The sequence below is a fragment of the Bos mutus genome, chromosome 10 (genome assembly GCF_027580195.1).
Source record: "Bos mutus isolate GX-2022 chromosome 10, NWIPB_WYAK_1.1, whole genome shotgun sequence".
NCBI lineage: Eukaryota > Metazoa > Chordata > Mammalia > Artiodactyla > Bovidae > Bos > Bos mutus.
This window is the reverse complement of record NC_091626.1, coordinates 63,824,428-63,836,012: the sequence shown is the minus strand read 5'-3', so window position 1 is coordinate 63,836,012 and position 11,585 is coordinate 63,824,428.

The window sequence follows — 11,585 nt, the reverse complement described above, 5'->3', positions numbered from 1 at the left end:
CAGTGGGGAGAGGAGTGGCCCACAGACTGGAGACCAAGGGGAGTCAGAATGAGCCAAGGGTCCGGGCAAGCCTGGCACCCAAGACCCAGGAGAATGGTCCATGGGAAGAGTGTCCAAGATTAGGGCCCACAGAGTCTGCAGGAACCAGAGGGACAAAGCAGGAAGAAGCACAATGCAGGCTTACATGCCAACACTAAAGAAGGCATTCTAATCATTTCCTGCTTCAGGATTTCTCCTCCTTCCTGTAGTGTGGACAGAAAACCCAGTATAGGTGAGCACAGGGTGCCAGGATGGGGTTCAGAGGCACAAGGCATCAGATGTGTCTCCTGGTGACATCATGACAATGCAGAGAAGAGGCCTTTAAAATCACCATCAGAACATTAACATAGTTTGCCAAGGGAACTCATGTCAACCGAAAATTCCTCTGTCTTCTAGCCTCACAGTGCCTATCTCATCCCTGTTTTTGATGTAGCATGCATTCAAAAATTTTTTGATCCTATAAAATTCAACACATGACCTCCTTCTGTGACAGAGGTTTTGTGGTCTCCATAAGAATAAGCATCACCGAGAATGTCCTTCCAGACGTGAACTCACGTCCTCCATCTTTTCTTTCATCTCAGCATGTTGTCCCTTGGCCTAGTCCTTGGGGTTTCCTTTTCCATCATGTGTAAAAACCTCCTTGTCTTCATAGTCCAGATCTGGGCACACTGTGGGCAGGAACCTCTCCAAAGCAAATTAATTACTCTGACCTTCTTGTCTGGCATGTTGTGTAAATAGCATATGGAAAATAAGGCCTGGTCCTGATTTCGTCTTTCATTGGCCATATGCATGAGGCAAGTCCCTCTTTTTCCTGAGCTTCTCCTGCCTACTCCCATGAGCTGATGTAAGAATCAAGCAAAATAATGGAAGGGGGAGGATTATAAATTTTAAAGCACCTCAGAAGGCATTCTTAAAATAAAATATAGACACTTGGCTCATATTGGGGTAGAGCTGAGCCTCCTCCAATCATTTTCTTGGCTGGTTTGTATAACCTCTGGTGAAATGATCATCATTGTCACTAAGTGGCATAGGTTTCAGCACATCCCTTGTTTCTTCTGTGGCTTTCACAGGGCAGTCCCATCTGCTGTGAACTGATACTTCTGTGAAGGGATGGGATAGAAAGGCATGTAGTTAAAAAAAAAATTGGCCTCTGATTAAATGAGACACCTTAGGAGTAATTTTGGCTTCTTCAACCCAGGAAAGAATAACAACAGTGATTATTATAAAACCCAGAGTATAAACTGCCAATGGCCTAGCACTGTGGTTCATTTGAAATTTCCATTCATCCATATTCTGTCTCTCATAGCCACCATCATCATGAACATCAAATTTAACTGAGGTCCTGTCAGTTTGATTAAATTTTAACACACATTTTCACCCATCAAATATGTGCCAAGCCCTATGCTAAGTGTATAATGATGAGTAATTTATAGACTTTTCCTTGAGAAACTCACATACAGTTAAGCACATACATAAAAAATCAAGGTTTACTGTGATCTTTGCTATAGGGGAGGTATATTCAAGTGCTATGGGAGTAGAAAAGAGGGAGCAACTCAACTATCTGTAGGATAAGTTGCAGAGGAGTTAATGCACCATAGCTTCAAGGTTGCATGGAAATCGTCTGGAATGAGTACAGTGCAGTAGTTGAGTACAGGGGCTGTGGGGCCAAGCCAACTGGTCCCGATCCTGACTCCACCACTTCCCAACTCTGTAACTTAGCTTAGGGACTTATCTTTTGATGCCTCAGTTTCCTCACCTCTACAATAGGTATGATACTAACAGAGCCTAACTCAAGGGCTCTCATGGGTAGAAATGAGGTAAGGTATAGGGAGCACTCGGAGCAGATTCTGTCATATTGTTAATTACTCAATGAGTAATAGCCATTGTTATTGTTATTATTTGTTCTTCACTAAGTGAACAAGCAGGAAAGAGATTCCTAAAGCTCTTAGAGACTTAGTCTCTTAATTTATGAGATTTATAAGATCATTATTATCATTATTAATAACAAAGTGAACACTTATATACCATGTCCTAGATAGTTTATATATGTAGCTTGACTAAATATAATAAACCTGAGACTCAAAAACTTTATACTGAAATATCAGTGACACCATAAAGAATATGAAGTAAATGAATAATAGGTTCACGAAGGGTGGATGAAAGAGAATTATATAAGGAGGGATATTTACAATCCAACATGAGGGGGCAAAAGTCAAAGAGACTTTTGATTGATGGGCTTAAGCCAAATGAGATCCCTTGCATGATTTTGTGTTTATTTTCATTTTCATTTTGTAGTTTTTCTTGTTTCTTTCTATGTTCACTGCCTCTAAGCAGGGCGTATCCTCTACAGTCTGCTTCCCTTCTCACCTCTCATCTCATGCCCAGCCCTGAAAACGTTTGTGTACTGAAGTTTGTGACGTACAGATGAGGATCTGGAACTTGAGTTTGGTAGTTGCTTACATTTGTTGAATAATGTTTTCATGCCAGGCTCTCTGCTAGGTGCTTACAGACATATGACCCACATAATATCCTAAACGAGTCCATGGGTGAGGAAACTGAGGGTAAGAGAGGTTAAGCCTTTAAAGAAGAACAGGACCAGAGGCATTGAAGCAGGAAAGTGTCGGACTTGTTCTGAGACTTGTTTGGCTGGAAAGGAGGATCCATGTAGGGGACTGGTATGAGTTTAGGCGGAAGCGGTTGGATGACCATGAATGCTAGACTCAGGAATTTGAACGTGGCTACAGGAAGCTAATAAATGATAGGTTTCCTTTTCTTTGCAGCTTTATGAAAACCCACCCACAACAAATATATAGGCTGCCACATGGTTCACTCCAAAGTGAAAGGGGTGCCAGGAAGGTCTGAAGATGGTCAGGTCTCTTTGGAAAATGCCCCATCACAGGCAGGGATAGTCCTTCCCCTCTTAAAAAAACCTAAGGGAGATGGGACCTTCCAATAAATATTCTCAGTTGAGTTTTCTTCATATATTTATATCATTTTTTAAAAATGACCACCCAACTTCCTTTCCTGGATTCCAGTCCTTGACCTCTGATGCTTAAGCTTTGTGTTGCCGAGTGCCCTCAAAATCAAGAACGCATAACCTTTGATTCTGAGAAAACCTTCATGATGTTGTTCCTAATTACCTTTCCTCTCTCATCCTTCTTCACTCCCATGTTGTACCCCAGCCACACTGATCCTACTGCACCAAATTTTCTGCAAAAAAAAATCTTCATCAGACCACATACTATGCTCTAACCTCCATAATTCTTTACACTTCTAGGGTATGATTTCTCACTGGGAATATGTTTTTTGTCTACATTAGACCATAGGCTCTCTTATGGTAGGGACCCTTGTCCTGTCCTGATTCCTGCCTCTAACAAACACATGCAAGCACATAGTCAATGCTCAACAACAGTTTGTCAATGAATGAGTAAATGAGAGAATGTGTTCTAATGCCCTCGTCCTTATTCACTGTTGGACCCTGGTCTTCAACCTGCTAGGGAGTTTCCCTCTCTGTCTACCTGTCCCCAGACCCCCACCACCAACTTGGTCTTGAATTTCCATGTCACTGTCCGTATTTAATGTATTCCCCGCCCCATTTACAATCTGGCACATGTGCAGACTCACTACCACCAAAAACGACAATGAAACTTGTCTTCTGTCTCCTTTCTAGTGGTCATCCTCTGCCAAAACTCATCTGTCACCCACATGCAGGTCCGAGGCCTCCCAGTTCTCATTTCCCTCTTTTTTTTTTTTTATTTCCCTCTTAAATCAAACAATTATGTTTCCATGGAATTGACTGGAAAAAGAGACAGGGAAAGGAACCCTAACAACATCATGATGTTATATGTAGTTGTTGGCAGCTCCTGGAATAGAGGGGATATGTGTGTGTGCTTAAAGTATGTGTATGTTTGTGATATAGCTGCCCACAGCTGGGAATGGTCTGGTTAAGTTTCAAGGAATGAACAGCCTGGATATATCTGCCTGCCCATTGGAAAGGGACAGGCCCTAGTTGGGCAGTCCTGGCTGTAGGGGCTCAGGAATTCTACCCAGCAGACCAAACCTGATGGTCTAGTAGTAGCAATAATAATTGTAACAGCCTAATTGCCTTTGCCTCTGTATACTCCCTCTGTTCTAATCACTATGCTAAGTTCTTCACAGAGATTAGTTCAATTGTTTCTCACATCATTCCAATAAGGCAGAAGCGCTTATTACTCCTGTTTTATAGGTAAAGAAACTGAAGCATGGAGAGGTTAAGTAGCCTACACAGGATCACACAGCAAGTGATAGAGCCAGGATGTGAACCCAAACATTCCAACATTAGAACTCCATCCAGTATGAAACAGTTCAAAGCAGATGCCCCATGATCACTGAGAGTTACAGTGTGTGGAAATGAAATACACATGCACACAAATGCAATTTGTTTTTACAATAAAACTCTCACAACTGAGGAAAATGGAAAGCTCATTAAATCTTAAAGAATATGTAATAAGTAGAGAAAGGATAGTTAAAAGTATCTCACAAAAAGCTGTACTTCTCAGCATGTTTATACATTTGTAAATGTATTCCATTATGCATATAGAGAGAACCATGGAGCTTAGGGCTGCCACAGTTGTCCTGCATGTGGGCATCCCCTGGAATTGTGCAGTGCACAGACTACTCATCCTTACATGGTGGGCCCCCAAAGCAGGCTTATTTATGCCTGTAAATTAATACAGGGGCCAAATGGAAGACTATTATGAGGCTTGAGTTCAGTTCAGTTCAGTTCAGTCACTCAGTCGTGTCCAACTCTGTGAATTCATGTCCGACCCCATGAATTGCAGGACGCCAGGCCTCCCTGTCCATCACCAACTCCCGGAGTTCACTCAGACTCACGGTCCATCGAGTCAGTGATGCCACCCAGCCATCTCATCCTCTGTCGTCCCCTTCTTATCCTGCCCCCAATCCCTCCCAGCATCAGAGTCTTGTCCAATGAGTCAACTCTTCGCATGAGGTGGCCAAAGTACTGGAGTTTCAGCATCTTAGTGTGGCCTTAAAAAACTAAGTAAAAGAAAGTGTTGAAATGATAAACTGACTGTCACAGGACCATGGAAAGCAAACATCTATCCCAATGTGGCTGCAGAGTCTCTGACACCACACTTTCCCGTTCAGCCACTATACCAATGTACCAGAGTCCCTTAACCTGCCACTGTGCTCCACACACACCCTCCCATACTACCCAGACTGTAAAAATGATCGTCCTTCCTCCTCAGCCTCTCTCCCATCTTTACCCACTACCTCCTTCTTGAAGACCTAGACGTGCATCCATCCATCATTCCTCCATTCATTCAGCCAACATTTTTGGAGCACCTACCATACCCTGGGTCCTGAAGTAGATGCAGAGTAACACAGATGGGGAAGGCACCCTCACCATCAAACTGCACCCAGTTTAGAACAGGGGTTAAATAAAGCAAATTCTCTCCAGGAAGTTTTATAATCATTCTCTCTATTTCCCAGCTAGAGGAATTCTCATGTTTTGGAAGCATTTACAGTGCATATCTTTATGGATAAAGCAACAATTTGAAACACTTAAAGCAGAACAAATACATTGTAGAGAAACAGAAAATATTGTGAAAGCTGTAAATCAGTAAGTTTATATGTCTGTATCTCTTCTGGGTTCATTTTGTGAGGAGGCAGTGAAATGCTAAGTTAAAGCTCAATTGATTTTCTCCCGATACTTGCCAAATTCTTGATATCAATGCCACTATGTTTCCAGGATTCAAGGAGTCAGCTGAGCAAAAGTAACTTATACCACCTCCTCCTAGCCTGGGAATGATTTCTATTTTTTCATTAAATGTGTGAGGCTTGAACCAGACAGCTATACATAGTGCGAAAATAATTTCATCCCCAAAGACATAAAGTAACAAATTACCTACTGGAACAACCACAGGTGAAAGGCTTTTAAAAAAAAATTATTTGTTATGAATATAAAATCCCAGCTGGCCATGCATGTTCCACTGAGACTTGAAGCCTTATCTTAGTAGACTATAGCAAGCTCCTTTAGAGCAGAAGCTATGTCTTATTTATTTGTCTAGCCCAGGCATTCAGCTCAGGGCTCAGTAAGTATTTGTGAATATTTTATGCTACTGATAAAAGCAGAAGTCTGTGTCATTCTCTGATGTCTTGTCAGACTCCCTAATATTCTGGAGAGAGTGGCATTAGAGTTTTTTCTGTTTGGGCTTTTTTGAGGGGGCATTGGTGAGCATAAGGGGAATTGTTTTGCTTTATTTTTTTTTAATTGAAATATAGTTGATTTACAATGTGTTAGTTTCAGGTGTACAGCAAAATGAGTCAGTCACACACACATATGTGCACATATATATACATGTATATTCTTTTTCATATTCTTTTCCATTATAGATTACTACAAGATAGTGAATATATTGGATTGGTCAAAAAGTTCATTTGAGTTTTTTTGTGAAATATTATGGAAAAACCTGAATGAATCTTTTGGCCAACCCAGTAGTTCCTTGTGCTGTATATTTGGACCTTGTTGTTTATTTTATATATACAACAGTGTGTATCTGTTAATCCCAAACTCCTAATTTATCCCTCTCCTACTGTTTTCCCCTTTGGTAACTGTAGGTTTGTTTTTTTAGTGTCTGTGAGTCTATTTCTGTTTTGTAATTAAGTTCATTTGTATCATATTTTTAGATTCCACATATAAGTGATATCATACGATATTTGTATTTTTTCTGTCTGACCTCACTTAGGATGATAATCTCTAGATCCATCCATGTTGCTGCAAATTTCATTCTCTTTATGACTGAGTAGTATTCCATTGTATATATGTGTACTACATCTTCTTTATTCATTCATCTGTCAATGTTTTATTTTTGAGATATGTCATAATCCAGTAGAGACCAGGATGAAATCAGTGACCTTGTCTTTCAAGATAGCTTAGATATTGATCACTGATTATTCCATTTGATGAGTAGGGCTATTAAATGATCTTATCTGCCCTGTGATCAGCACTCAAGAAAATAATTGTATCTCAGACTTTAGTACATGTATTGTTGTTATTCAGTCACTAAGTTGTGTCCAACTCTTTGCAACCCTGTGGAATGCAGCGCGCCAGGCTTCCCTGCCCTTCACTATCTCCGGGAGTTTGCTCAAACTCATGTCAAATGTGTTGATGATGCCACCCAACCATCTCATCCTCTCTTGCCTTATTACCTTAAAGTTTTGCTGTATTTTCAACTCAGGAATTGCAGCCAACCCCTTCTATGACCCTAGACTTCACATCTCTTCTAAAGGCTGTACAAAAGCTATGAGCCTTCTTCTACCCCATGCTATCCCAGCAGTATGCCCTGGCCTAGATTCCCCAGGAAATCCATGTGCAAACAGGAAGTGGCTTATGAAGCCATGCTTGGTCTGAAAAACACAATATATATGTCATCTCACCTTCAACAGAATGTGATATTTAATGTCACAACCCTCTTCCTGTCCAGCTTGGCACTGGCATTTTGTTTGGCATGGTGGTAAGAAATGTAACAAAACTATGTGAAGTTTTCCTTCCAGAGCACTTCTCAAGGGAACTTGGTTGCTTTACAAGAAATTCCTATTGCATAATATTCGTGAAATGCCCCTTCTGTCCACTAATGAGAAGATTCAGGGCAAAATAAACACATTTCATCTTGACCATATTTAGAACCCACAATAAAAAGGAGTAAAAAGATAAGTTGATGAAATTTTATCTTCATATTCCAACATATTATTCACTGTCTCTTTTTTTACTGTAATAACTTCTTAAATGAGCTTCCCAGGTGGTTCAGTGATAAAGAATCCATGGGCCTTTTTGATCCCTGTGTCAGGAAGATCCCCTGGAGAAGGAAATGGCAACCTGCTCCAGTATTCTTGCCTGGAGAATCCCATGGACAGATAAGCCAGGCAGACTGAAGTCCATGGATTCACAGAGAGTCGGACATGACTTAGTGACTAAACCACCAACTTCTTAACATAATGGCATTTATATACATTTTCAGAGGATTTTCATTGTATTAAGTATTGAATTACATACTGCCAGTAAATCCATTAGAAATTCTCATTCCCAACTCTCATGATTTGGCTATAAAGATTCAAAAAGAAACCAAGACATTATGGAGAAGCCAGTGGCTACAGCTGCAGGATCTTAACATTTGTTTATGTCGTAAACTTCTTCCTCTGCAAAACCAAAATGGTTTAAAATTGTGGCATATCATGTTGGTCCTTGATGACTACCTTCAGGTGTGTGTTTGGAAGGGCAGCTGTGGTGGCCATGCTCTGGGTTCCCTTCTCCACCTCACCCCAGCAACACATCCTCTGAACTCTACTCTGTTACTTACCAGGGCAGCTGGAGGAGGCTGCATCAACTCCCTGCCAACGCCCTTCTAAAAGCACAGTGACAAAGCGGCCTTATTGATCTGAAACAAATTTTTCCATTTTTAACTTAAGCAAGTGGTGGTAAAATAGAAGTATTTATTTTTATTTTTTTTGTCCTTTATTTTTTTTAATTTTGTTTTATTTTTAAACTTTACACAATTGTATTAGTTTTGCCAAATATCAAAATGAATCCGCCACAGGTATACATGTGTTCCCCATCCTATGTGTTAAAGATGTATGCCAGATACTCAAGAGTTGTAGGTTTTTAGTTCCTGCTTACACATTATTGTTTTCCTATTTTTTGATCCAGCATAAGGATTAAATGTGATTTTCAGAAAGTCATGGTTAGATGCCTCCTACAAGCCAACTCTTCCTAAAAGAAAAGAATACTCATAAATATAGAACTGATATTGGGTTTATTTTTGTTCTCCTTTCATTTTTCTTGATCCTGCAGTGCAGGTGTTGGAGAAGGCAATGGCAACCCACTCCAGTGTTCTTGCCTTGAGAATCCCAGGGATGGTGGAGCCTGGTGGGCTGCCATCTATGGGGTTGCACAGAGTTGGACACAACTGAAGCAACTTAGCAGCAGCAGCAGCAGCAGCAGGCTCCTCTGTCTATGGGATTTCCCAGGCAAGAATACTGGAGTGGGTTGCCATTTCCTTCTCCAGGAGATCTTTCTGACCCAGGAATGGAACCCAAGTCTCCTGCATTGCAGGCGGATTCTTTATGTCTTCCTGCAAAACCAGTTACAGTAAGATAGAAACGAAGCAAACTGGCATGTGGTACATGAAAGAGATCAGGTGTATTGGGGCTCATTCTTGCAGAATTATATAAAATTGATCTTTATACCTGTTTCTCCTTCCTCTTAAGTATGGATAGTAACTCATTCATTTTTTTCACTTATTTATTTAATTCATATCTTCATTCAAAGTACTAACTAGGAATCAGTTGTTTGCTAGAACATGAAAAAAAATAGAAAAGAGTGACAATCCTTGCTATTTCTTTGGGGAGACAATATCTACATTCATGAAACAATTTAAGATTTATTTAAAATATGTAAAATTTAATTGTAAAAATAATAATAGATGACACTTATATAGCATTTACTGTGTGCCTGAAACTCTTTGGGTTTTATAGATATTAATCCTCCCAATAACCTTGTCAAGTAGCTTCTGTTGTGATCTCATTTTACATGTGCTGAAACTGAGGCCTAGAGAAGTTAACTAACTAGCAAGTTAGTAGCAGAGTGAGGATTTGAATCCACAATTTAATCTGGTTCCAGAGTTCAGGCTCTTTGGCCACTGCCTACCATGCACATTTTTTTCTTTGAAATAGGAACAACAATCATTTTTGAAATACTTTCCTGAATCATCAACAGAGAGGCATTGATTATATTTTAAAATTCAGCCTAAAGGATATATCAATAAATGTGTTACTCATAAATGTTTACCTTTTAAGCTTCTAGACTAGACTGTTTTCTGGTTTGATTGTGATTAACATTTGTGGAAAAAATGATAAAATACAAAATACTCAGGATCTATATAAAATTTATACAAATCAAGTCATCACGGTGTTACTTATTTCTTTCTGCCTCTGTTCTTACAGTTCATGACTGTAATAAAAATAAGTTGTATTTTTATTTAGGGAGAACCATGCACACACGTTTTATGTAGAATGAAACTGTTGCAGCCTGAGGTCACTCTGGGAAGCCAAGAGCAGAAGATATGAGCAGAACCTCAGTGATGGTCTAAGGTTCAGGCTATGAAGAAGTGGTATTAGAATTTTTAGAAAGCCAGAATTGCAGGAAGAAAAGCCAGGATTTGGAAATGAATATAGATACCATGATAGGAAGAACGACTGTCTTACACAATAGTGTGAGAAAACTTTTATAAGCGGCCTTGAGCACCAGGCTGAAAAGTTCAAACAAAACCCCACAGACAAGTATAAAAGCAAAGAATTGACTCATTCATGCATTCATATAATTACAGCACTGGAAGGGACCTTGGATAGCATCCATTCCGACTCCTCCTTTTACAATCATAGAGTCTAAAGACCCAGAGGCCACTTCCAGTGTCACTTACCAAGTGGCAGAACAGTATGCCGCTGTCCTGATTCCTCATTTAAAGTCATTTCCAATGGCCACTCTGGGAAGCTCACCTGGAAGAGGCATTTGGTTCAACTCAAAGGAGAAAAAGAGGCTGGGGGACCTGTGAGGCATTACTGCAAAATTCAGGTAAAACACAAGAGGCTTAGTGGAGACGGTAAACTTCTTGAGAAAGAATTGAGGGAATTTGATTGAGTAACATTAATAAAGAGATGGAAAGCACCAAGGTGCCTCCACATTGGCATAGCTTTGACAGAAATGGGGAATTTGGACAGAGATGTCACTTGGGCATAGAGATCATCAGCTCAGATTAATGCCTGTGTGAGTGAGGTGACATATTACACCCAGTTCATGTGGGATCTTCCGTAACATGATGATCAGATTCCAGGGCCCTCTGCAGTTTCTCCATTAAGCACTTACCACCATCATTAGCATGTGAGCAAGTCCTTGCCAAGACTGTGAGATGACACTGAACTCCATTTTGCTTTGATAACCATTGTCTGCCCTACCCTAGGTATTGGTGGTGGTTTCTTCTAATGCCAGCCTCCTTCCTGTGTGTTCACCTCCCCCAGAGGCTGAACAGCAGAGTGGCAAAAAGGGTCAGCTCTGAAGGCAAATAGACTGAGATTGAACCCTGCCCTACAACTCTTTCCTTGTGTGACTTTGGCAAACTCCTTAACTTCTTGATAACTCTTTCTCCTCATCCCTAAAATGACACTGTGATCAGTACTTACCTTCTAGCACTGTGAGTATTAAATGAAGTAATATATGTAAAAGAATAGCAAACACTCAATAAACAGCAGCTCTGACTGTGGCAATTCCATGATTCCTCTCTGCTCCATTACAGTTCTGGAGGGTTTTTTTTTTTTCTCTACAACAGCCTAGAGCACTAGAACATTTCCTTCTTATCAGGTACCCATTCTCTGCGGCTGCTGTTGTAACCTTAGCATGTCCCATTCATTGCAGGAGTCCCCCTCTGCTTCTCCAACAAAGGTCAGCCTAGGCCCCCTGGATTCTTAGGACATCTGAGTCCCCCACCCAGTGA